The following is a 10,743-nucleotide window of genomic DNA, read 5'->3' on the forward strand; positions in this document are numbered from 1 at the left end:
TTCGATGTCGCAACATCGAAATAAGCTATTTCGATGTTGGCTGCACGTGTAGACGTAGCCAGTATGTGCTACTGTGTTTCCTGGATTTGAGGTACCTCTGGGCACATGGAGAATGGGGGACCCTCAGGGCCTCAGCTGGCCTGGGGCTCCTCCAGCTGAGAGGGCTGTGCTCATGGCTCCTCTGGGCAAGAGGGGATCGTGGCTCCAATGTGGTGGGGGGCAGCTTTGACTGCAGACGGGGGACAGAGGTTTTGAGGTTCTGGCCGTGAGGGTGGGGACACAGGCAGAAGGGGCGGAACCAGGTGTTAGCCTCCCTGAAGGTGGGCTCCACCCACCACCCATGAAAACTTCCCTCTTGGGCTCTACGCTCTGCCTTGTCCCCCTCTGCGTCGCCTCCTTCGGCTTCTGCTGCTCCTGGCAACTGGGCACTTCATTTTCACTGGTCCCTACGACTGGCAGAGCCTCTTCCTTCCAGTCTCCTCCATGAGCTAATCTCTGTCTCCTTCTTCAGCTCCCTCCTTGAGATTCATTTCTTTCTGCACCATCCCCCAACCCCTGCTCTCAGCTCAGCTCCAGGGCTCGCTCGCTCTTCCTTTCGCCTCCTAATTAATAATAACGACTGAACTACAGAGACCAGGAGATAGAGAACCACTCACCGGTCTGAATTCTTGGTATGCCAATATCCCCCACAGAGCCACTTCACCTTTCCCCAAGTTTGCCTTCCTCTGTGGCTGGTTGTCATCTCACCTTGTATTTTGTGTCTCATTTAGCGCCCAGCCTGAGTAGCACTGGCCTCTGGCTAGCTCAGAAATTGGGCTCTTTCCTTATGATCTCTCAGGCTCGCCCCATACTATTGTTGCTATCCAAGTCCTAAGTATTATGTGACCTACAGGCAAATGTTAAAGACTGATGTTGCCCGTATGGCTAACAGGCCTGTTTTCAGTGAATCACTTCTCTCACGAGAGGAAAATGAAAAACCCTGTGACACCCTTTCACATCAACCTCCTGCTAAAGGAATAAACTCGCTCATAAATAAAATCCCAGTGCAGTAAAAAGGTGAAATGCAATGATCCAATAAAGGAGTCAATCTGTTAAATGAAAACATTATCCATGTATAGCTGCCAGCCCAAAGGCATTTTGCTTACAGTAATAGAATGCAAATTTTAACGCAGACACAGTGTTTGTTCTTAGGGTGCCCTTCTGTCTTGGATGGACTTTTGTGGTTAGGGCCTGAGCCTGAACTGAGTTGAGGATGTCCTGATTTATTGGGACAATCTTGATATTAGGGGCTTTGTCTTACATACAGCCCCCAACCTTTTTCCCAGTTTTTCATACTAGCTGTCTGGATACCCTAGTTGAGGATCTGTATCTCCCGTTGACTTTACTGGGAAGGTTGGGTGCTGAGTAAACCTCAAGAGCAGACCATTAAAAACCAGTTCTGCTCCCACTGAAATCAATGGCAAAACTTCCATTGATTTCAATGGCAGCAGGACTGGGCCTTTAAACTTTATGCAATGGAGATGCTGCTCCTTGGCCCATTCTCTGTTACACAGCAGGTTATCTGCTCTGGTCAGGATCTTATTGGGGCACCTATGCCTCTGGCCAGGGGACTGAGGAGAAGGGAAGTGTACAGGGGGCATGTGCTCTGTGGCCTGGTGATTCAAAAGGACCTGGAGCTCCTAGTAGCTGCTGGAATTGTAGTGGCAACAGCCAGAGCTCCAGGCCCTTTAAATTGCTTATGGAGTGCTATGCAGCACTGAGATTGTCTGGACAAAGCGAGCCCTAGCTCTGCCCCTGCTGTGGGCAAGGAGTCAACCACTCCCGCCTTGCCCAGAAGCCTGCTGAGTCTGTTGGGGGTACCAGAGGAGGGGCTGGGAGGGAGGCTTAGGGAGCCAGTTATACCGACTAGAAGAATTTACCAAGGTCATGGTGGGTTCTCCATCACTGATAGGTTCCATCAAAACAGGATGCTTCTCTAAAGGATCTGCTCTAGAAATTATTCTGGGGCAGTTCTCTGGACTGTGCTGTGCAGGGGCTCAGACTAGAAGATCCCAGAGGTCCATTCTGGCCCAAACCTCAGAAGCTCTGTGATGAATTCCCTGCTCAGGCCCGCTCCAGCACTAGCTTCCATGATGCTTTGGCCCTTGGCAGTTTACCCACAGGACTGCAGCTGCGGGTTGCTTGGGTGCAACTGTGAGGTTTGGGCTACACTTGGGAGTTAAGCTGATTGCAGATACACAATTCTAGCTACAGCAACTGCATTGCTAGAATAGACTTATCTGCAATCAACTTAGCTGTCTGTCTACACGGAGGGAGGTTGACCAGAGAAAATCTCCCATCAACCTCCCTTACTCCTTGAAATATTGAGGAGTACAGGAGTCGATGGCCAACCCCACATGGTTTGATTTCATGCATCTCTACCAGCAGATGCTCTTTCCCCTAGCAGCAGCACAGGAGGTGTGCCATAGCAGCATGCTATGCAGGCTCTGAACCCTGCTGGAGACTCCTCCATGTCAGGTACTCCCCAGTGAGAGAGATTTTTTTTCCCTTTCTACCCTCTGAGTGGCATGTAGTGATCTGTGCAAGGGGTTTGCTCCAGTATAGAGCAGTTTGCACACTTATGATAATATAGTTACTGAAATAAAATGAATAGATAGACACTAGATGTGACCCACACGTTTCTGCAGCTCTTTGGGGGCTTCAACCTTCTGGAAGTTGCAGCCATACTGGAGAATGATGCAGTCCAACATTGTCTTGGTATGTCAGGAGTGTGGCTTGCGCAGACATCCTTGCACACATTGCAAAGTAATGTGATGCATACTTGAGCAAGCCTGGTGACACATACCCATTGAGGGATGATACACACACACATACCCAAATGTAGGCAGACAGTATACAGTGAGCTAACTGTAAATATGAGTGTATAAAGGCCTCATCAAAGAGTGTGTAATATTGCTTGGGCTCCAGGCTTGATTCTTGCACTGTGTCATTATTTGCACTTGTGCAAAGTGAGTGTGAAATGCTGCCATTCTGATCTGACACTGTGCCTTCCCCATATGCTTGTGCAAATGTCTACAGTGTTTTCCTGGCAACCTGGAACTGGGCTCCCTAAGTTTCAATCCACTACACACTGGCGTCTAAGAAATCAATAAACCCTTAAACAGCAGCTATTTTATAGTGTAGCAAATAAATATGTGTGTTGGTCTTATGTCCCCTTTGCTGAGTTTTAAAGCAGCAGGTAAGTAACACGGACCCTTGCAGGGATCCATGCTGCTGACTTCCTCAGTTAATGCTCTGGTATGTGCAAAAGAACAAATCAAAAGAGTTGTGTTTAAAATGCTGGAGGGGATAGAGCTTCTCCTGGGAGCAAAACTAATGTATAAACTTGCCTGGCAATCCTTATGGAACAAAAGGAAAATCAATTTCAATAACTGAAATATCAATTAAAAACATGGAATATTGGAGCTTATTTTAGAGTTCAAGATGAGGGGCCATGATCCTGCATGTACACCTATCCGTCAGCTCTCTCGGGTTTTATAGAGCAGCTATTGCTGTGGCATGTATAGCATCTATTCTGTACATCTAGTCTTCAACATGTGCTTTGGTGCTTTGCTAGGTCAAGGGTTTACTCTGTCATACTTTATTGGTCTGTACAGCCAGCGGTACTAATCACATGTGCAAATGCTAACGAATCAGCCTCCAGCCTTGTATTATTCACTTTTTAGTGTAAAACCAAGAAATGGGCTAGGTTACAAAAGAGGATCTGATTTCTGTCCCCTCTAGGTACTACAACTGCTGCCACCGAAGAGCCCCTAGGCACTCTGGTTTGCCAGAATTACACACCTTGCCTTCTTCGTCACCTGAGCCATGACATAACTTTCTATCTGGCTTTCGATTCTTTTCCTAGCTGATCTCCAGCTGACACATAACAAGGCACTTAGGGCAGGCTGTCCAAACACTGATCTTGTTTTAAAACTCTGCAGGCTCCCATGAAAGGCAAGCAGCATCTGGAAGTCACTGTGAAACAGGATGCACTCCAAGCGGCTCTATGGAATGTATGACACCACGAGACCCCTTTTCCCAGAAAATATATGCACTCTGCAGCTGAGGAGCTTTACAAAAAGGGGAATGTTTGCCTTGGGACAAACTCAGGTAGGACAAACCATAAATAATCTGGTGTGCTGAGGCAGTAATCAAGACAGAGGCCTTTTTCAAAGGGCCTGGTTGCAATTGGCATATTCTCCCAAGAAGAAAGAAAAGAGAAGCGAGATGATCCTTGGTGTAATCGGAAAGGATATTAGTCTGAACACAAGAGTGGGAGATAGGAATTCCTCTTGGCCGTGCCTACACTAGCAAGATCTGTCGGACTAGCAAATGCTCTTTCAAAAGATTCTGCAGAGCATATACATGCAAAATGCATTCTTTCAAAAGGAATTAGAAAGAACGTGGCACTTCTTTCACAGGACCTTCTTTCTCTCCCAGCTGAGGAAGAGTGCCTTTTTCCGAAAGATGCTTTCAGAAAGAAGCATGTGTAGCTGCTCAGAAGCCCTTTTATGGAAAGAACAGTCCTCATGGTGCCAGATTTTTTGAGCCCTGGCCCGTTCTTTTGAATGAACGGGGGCAGCGTGGACGCTCTCTTTCAAAAGAGGAGGTTGCTCTTTCGATCTGCTTCTGTGTGGGCGGACACGCTCTCTTGAAAGAAGATCTTTCAGAAGATCATCTTTCAAAAGATCACTGTAGCGTAGACACAGCCCTTGAGTTATAACCCTAGCCCTGATGCAGCCTCTTTCTGTGGCCTCAATTCAACTATTTAGAAGTGTGGGAGCACGAGCACCTGGTGGCCGGGCCTCACTCGCAAGGCAGAATGACCATACACTCCATCTTGGAACGCTATCATACAACGGCGGGAAGGTCTGAAGTCAGGCCAGGAGAAAGAAATCAGAAAGTTGACAAGTAGTTGGAGAGTCCCCAAAGAGAACATCCTGACAAGCAGATAGCAAGCCCCCAAAGAGAACAGCTGGGGCTAGTAGCTGGAAGCCCCCCAAAGAGAACATCTTGGTTGTACAACATCAGAGGGTCCCAGGGGAGGTTCAGAAAAAGACCAAGGACAGAGGAAATCTTGTAACATGTTCTGACAGGCCGGGAGGATAGAAAACCCAAATTAGGTAACAAATGCTTTAATTGGCCAGGTATCGAACCCCCAAGTAAGAAACAGTATAAAAGGTGATTTAGCAGGAATAAGGGGGTGGGCTCCCGGACACAAGGCGGAGGCTAGCAACTTCCAGTCCAGACAGCAGACCCCGGCCTGATCACCCGGACGTCACCACCATGAAAGGTCCCAACCAAGCCGTATCTCTGACTTGAAGGGCCGCTGTAACGTAGTTATTGGTGAGATGTGGGAGCATTGGATGTTATTGGTAAGTCACATGTAATTATATATAGTTATATGTAACCTAGTATTTAGCTTATGCCAAATAAATAACTATCTATCTATCTATCTATATATATATATATATAACAAGTGTTAAGTAATTGTAGTTACGAATAAATGAATAAATCACTATTGGTAAATACCACTAGCTGGTCTAGCTGGGTCTGTATAGAGAATTATTGGGACTTAGAACAGCCACAGGGCATTGTGGTGTTCACAATCGGAGTGTTATTGTTCCTGGTGCTCATAATACTGTGGAAACCTAGGTTTTAAAGTAAATACACTGAATCACATATTGCTGCTACACTATATCAGGCTGCTATAAAGGTGGGGTGGTTGGTCCTGGGCCACCCGACTCCCCCCGCTGTATCACACCCCATGTGCACCCACGGGACCCGGAGTAGGTCGGCACATCGTCAAGAAGGATCCTGGCAGGTCAAATCTGGCTCCAAATTTAAATATGTCCAAATAACTTTGTACAAAACCTAAACTTGACTGAAGGATTTGGTTTTTTTCAGAAAGAAATTTTCCCTGCAGTATTTGCAGCTCTGCCTGAGAGATAGGAAGACCAAGTTCTACTCCCAGCTTAAGGAGCCTTCAGGCTCTGTTTACCCCATCTCTAAAATGGAGCTTGTAAAGCACACGGTCATCAAAGCGTTTGCAGCCTAGAGAATGCAGCTGGAGTTCCCAGTAAGATAGTAGTTATGATCATATAGCTAGTCATTTCCTGGACAATGCACTTTCTGGCTGCCATGAGCTAGCATATTGCTTCAACCTGCAGAGAATTGTTAAATCAAAACAATCTGGTTTCATTGACATTTTAACAGTAGATGTCATGCAAACCTTTGGATTACTATCAGGTTTGGTATGGTTTTCTTTTAACTAATCCTAAATTTGAAGTCTGACTAAGCTTTCTGACCACTTCCTTCTCATTTTTGAGCACTAGTTATCCAGAAAGCCTCGAGGCAGGAATCCTATTGGCCATTTGTTTACTGACATGGTTCTTGTGCTCTTTTTATTGGTCAATTGTTACTGATATGTAACATCACAGGGAATTCCTATTTCTATTCGCTTGTGTTTTGTTGCCTTATATTCTCCTGAAACACAAAATATTGCTAAGATTTATAAAATAAAATGTAATCATAAAAGCAGCAACAGGGAGTCAACAGAGTGACATTAAAAATCATTTTAAATCAACTAAGGATCTGAGCAGCTCTGACCAACACTGTCTAGGGATCTAGCCCCACAGAGTTAACGAAATGCAACAATGAGATGAAGGGATCTGGGAAGCTCGAGGAGACAAAGAATAAAGAACTGAAAATGTTTCTATCTCAGGATCACTTTACTTGAACTGCCTGTCTACCAAGTCAAATCACGGTATATTCTGTGTTTATCATGGGAACATGGGAGGCGGAATGTGTTTAATTCTCATTTTCATGTAAATTAAAATTCTTTGAGCCTGGTTTTTCTGTCTGAATACTATTTTGCATCTTTGCAAATGCCTGGGGTTCCCAGAAGTTACTCCTGTTCTATACTAGTGTAAGTGAGAGGAGAATCACATTCAAAGATGTAAGAAAAAGTGAGGAAATTACTGAACAGTGGAATGGTTAAAAGCCCTTTTTAACTGATGATGTTAGGGCTTGTCTACACAGGGAGTTATTACGGAATTAGTGTAATTCACTTTAACTTTCATTCAGAATTATGGTGGCTTTCATATGGCTTAGTTTAATTCAAGTGAATTAAAATTAAACTGAAGGAAGGCAATTTTAATGCAAAATGAGTGTCCACACAATGTGTATAACTGAATTTGCTTTGCAGTTAAACCTGTATTTAATTAGAAACATTTTCCTGAGAGATTCCAGGTAGAGCCATCCCTATATGTTTTTAAAATCTGTGCGGGATTTTGCTACCTACTAAGTATATGGGGCCAAATCCTGAAGTCAGTACTCAGCATTCATTTACTCGATAATCGGACAAAATGCCTGTTGGTGTCAGTGCAGGGATTTGTTTACAATTGGAAATTAACACAGATTAAGATAAAGTGTGACTTGAAGGTGCAGTGGCTATTCGTGAATAACTTCATGTGCAGACATGAGCTTTTAGAAATCCTTTCCTCAAGCAACACAAATATTTTTAGTGGTATGTATTGCTTTCTTAGACCCAGCCTCTGGTGTCTCCCATAGGACCAAAAGCTCCCAAAAAATCCTCATATCGGTGGGGTGAAGCAGGCCTCATCTATTCTTTTTTTTTTTTTTGTTAAAGAAAACCAACCCAGACAGTGAGGAGAGCAACTGCTTTCGAAAAAAGTCAGGGCTGAATTGAATTGTGTGTTCCATTCTTGGCCTCTGTCTGGAGTCAATCAGTCAGATTAATCACAGAACACACCTCAGACAACTTGGTACTTGAGAAATCAAGAACAAAAGGTGCCAATCAGGTGCTGCCTTGGGAGCTAGGCCCAGAAGGATTCAGAGGAAGCCACAGAATTGAAGTGCTGCTCACTGAAAAAGTATTTTTGATACAGAAAGCTCAGTGTGCCTGGTTTAAATGGGATGCTGTTTCTTTTCTTCCCCCCTTTTTTCTTTTGTTATGTATGGACAGTGCCATACAAATGGACAAGAGCAGACTCTATGTGTGTGTGCCGTAGAGAGGCTGGATGAAATTTCTGATGCTCCATTTGAGGCCACTGAGAGAGGCCCCATCTGGCCAGATACAGAGAGTCCTCAATTCCTGCTGAAGGTAAGGGGAAGATGAGGGCATTTAGGACCCAATTTTTAAAGGTATTTAGATGCCTAAAGAGGCAGGCCCCCAATGGGATTTTCTAAAGCACCTAGGTAACATCACACCTCATTAATTTTGAAAATCTCATTGGGGCATCTACCTAAATCTCCATTTACCTAATAGTCTTCAAAAATCTGGCCCTTACCATTTCCCAGGGTCCTGGAGGAGCAAAGTCAGTGGCTATGGAATTGCATGTCTTTTGGATTATTTAGTTAGCAACAATTGCAGCTCGGGCCTGAATTTGAGCACCATTGTTTTGGATGGGAATTGCTTTCCAGTGCTGCTTGCATAATCAGATCTTTTGATTGGTTTAGATCTGCTGAAGAGAAGTAGCTGCCATTTTACTTACCGGCTCAACTCTTTGGCTCTAACATTTCAAAACCAAACAAGGCTCCAAGTCTTATTTATTGCCTATGAAATCAGTTGATTCCTATTTCTGCCCTTCACAGGTGCTCATCTGTTCTGGGTGTGGAAGTTCAGCTGAGTATATTCACTTCAGGGTGAAATTCACATCTGTGGAAACAGGTAGCACGAGGCAGGGGCACTGGACAATTTCTCGACTGGGAGATGCTGAGGACAACTGAACCAGACTGGAAACCCTGTACATAATGGAAACCACTTCAAGCTGGGGGTGCTGCAGAATCCCATCCCTCCCCCTGCCCCCAACCTGTAATCCTACTTCCAGCACGTATGGTGCAAGGTCTAGGCACTGTTTAAGTGCCATTAATCAAGTTAAGGATTGGGCTACCTCTTTTGTACAAGGTTGATTCTTCCCCCCACCCCCTAACTTAAATCTGTTGAACAGATTTATTTTAACCTGGCACAAAGGGGAGACTGCTGGCTCTTAATGAGACAAGATCACCTTTGCAGTATATAATATTAAAGCAGGCGATTTCACTATCCATTCCATACATGCATGGTTTTGGGGTTGAGTGATGGTTGCCAGCCCTCCGGGATTGTCTTGGAATTGGCATCAATCTCTCGTCTACACTTAACCAGAGAACAACACCCCGTAGATAGATCTCCTGCAGGTCAATGTAGCAGGTCCAGTAGGGAAGTGCTAAATCAACTGCTCATCGGCGTACCATTGACCCCTATACTCCCCAGAGTCATGAGGAGCAAGGGAAGTCAATGGGAGAGTATCTCAGGTCGACTTCCCACGATGGGGGATGCTGCAGAAATTCGGTTATGGTGCATCAGCTCCAGCTATGCTATTCAGGTAGCTGGGGTTGCATATCTTAAGTCAACTTTCTCCTTAAGCATAGACCTGGTGACTATTGAAAGCAACCTGATAGATTTGAATTGGATATTTTAAGTAAAAAGATATTACATCATGCTGGAGTAAACAAAATCACCCAGAGTAGCTTTACTCAGTGTTGGCAACCCTAAGCTGAATGGTTATAATCCAGGGCCAAGTTTGTTTTTTAAATCAAGCTTTCAAAGGCCTGGTCTCCACTAGGGTTCAAAGCCCAATCCAGATGCACAATTCTAGCCATGCCATTAGCGTAGCTAGAATTGATCTATTCAAGATTGACTTTGTTCCCTGGTGTAGACTGGGGCTCTTCAGGCTAGTGCCAATTTTCTGTACTCCACGTGACAGCGAGGAGTACCAGGGTCAATGGCTAAGCCCAGGGAGATCGATTTTGCTGTATCGTCACACATATAGCAAAATTGATTTCAGGAAGATCGATCGTGGTACGTCAACCTTCACCCCCATAAATAAAGGCCTACGCAAAGATTAGAGTTTAACACGTACCTACTTCAACTTTAGTGTGAACACCTCTTTTCTCTTGCTGCCATGCATCTGAAGGAGCAACAATATAGATAACTACTATAAGCATCATTCGTATTCATGTGGGCAGTAACCCACTTTGCTGGCACAAACCTGTACGTGTGTCTGAGGATGTATACCATGCTTGGGTTCCTAGTGCAGTATCTGGGTGCCTGTTGCAGGCAAAACAGTTTTATAGGTGATATTTTAGAGTGCTACGTAGGATCTTTCTCTTTTTCTTTTCTTTCTCTTATTACGGAAACAGCTAATGCACCAACTCAAGGGTGAGAATCTAGCCTTAGGTATTGTAAAAGCAAGTAAAATAAAGACACCCCCCCCACACACACGAGCTCCACAATTACCAGAAGACACTAAAAGAGCCTGAAACAGATGGACAGGGAGATAGAGGGTAGGAAGGGATAGTAACGGAAAAAAACATGTTGCATAAGTCAGGAGTCTCGGAAGGCCCAGCCTGAGCAATGTCTGATGGTTGTGCTTTGCAGGCATATCTATCTGATGATGTGACCCGCATGCGAACAGCTTTGTGATTTCTTTTCACTCGGGTATTTCCTGAGGATTGTTTGTGCATGGGATTAATTTATGCCCACATCCCAGTGTTTAAATTAGATTTGAATGAGCAGAGGCCTTTGGGGACCCTCTGCCCAGAGACGACTTTCATTCATTAATTTTAGCAGGAAAGCTGGGGAAATTTACCCATTTGCCTAAACTATCTGTTACCTTGTTCTAATGGTTCTATCATTTC

This window comes from Carettochelys insculpta, chromosome 3 (assembly GCF_033958435.1).
Source record: "Carettochelys insculpta isolate YL-2023 chromosome 3, ASM3395843v1, whole genome shotgun sequence".
Classification (NCBI taxonomy): domain Eukaryota; kingdom Metazoa; phylum Chordata; order Testudines; family Carettochelyidae; genus Carettochelys; species Carettochelys insculpta.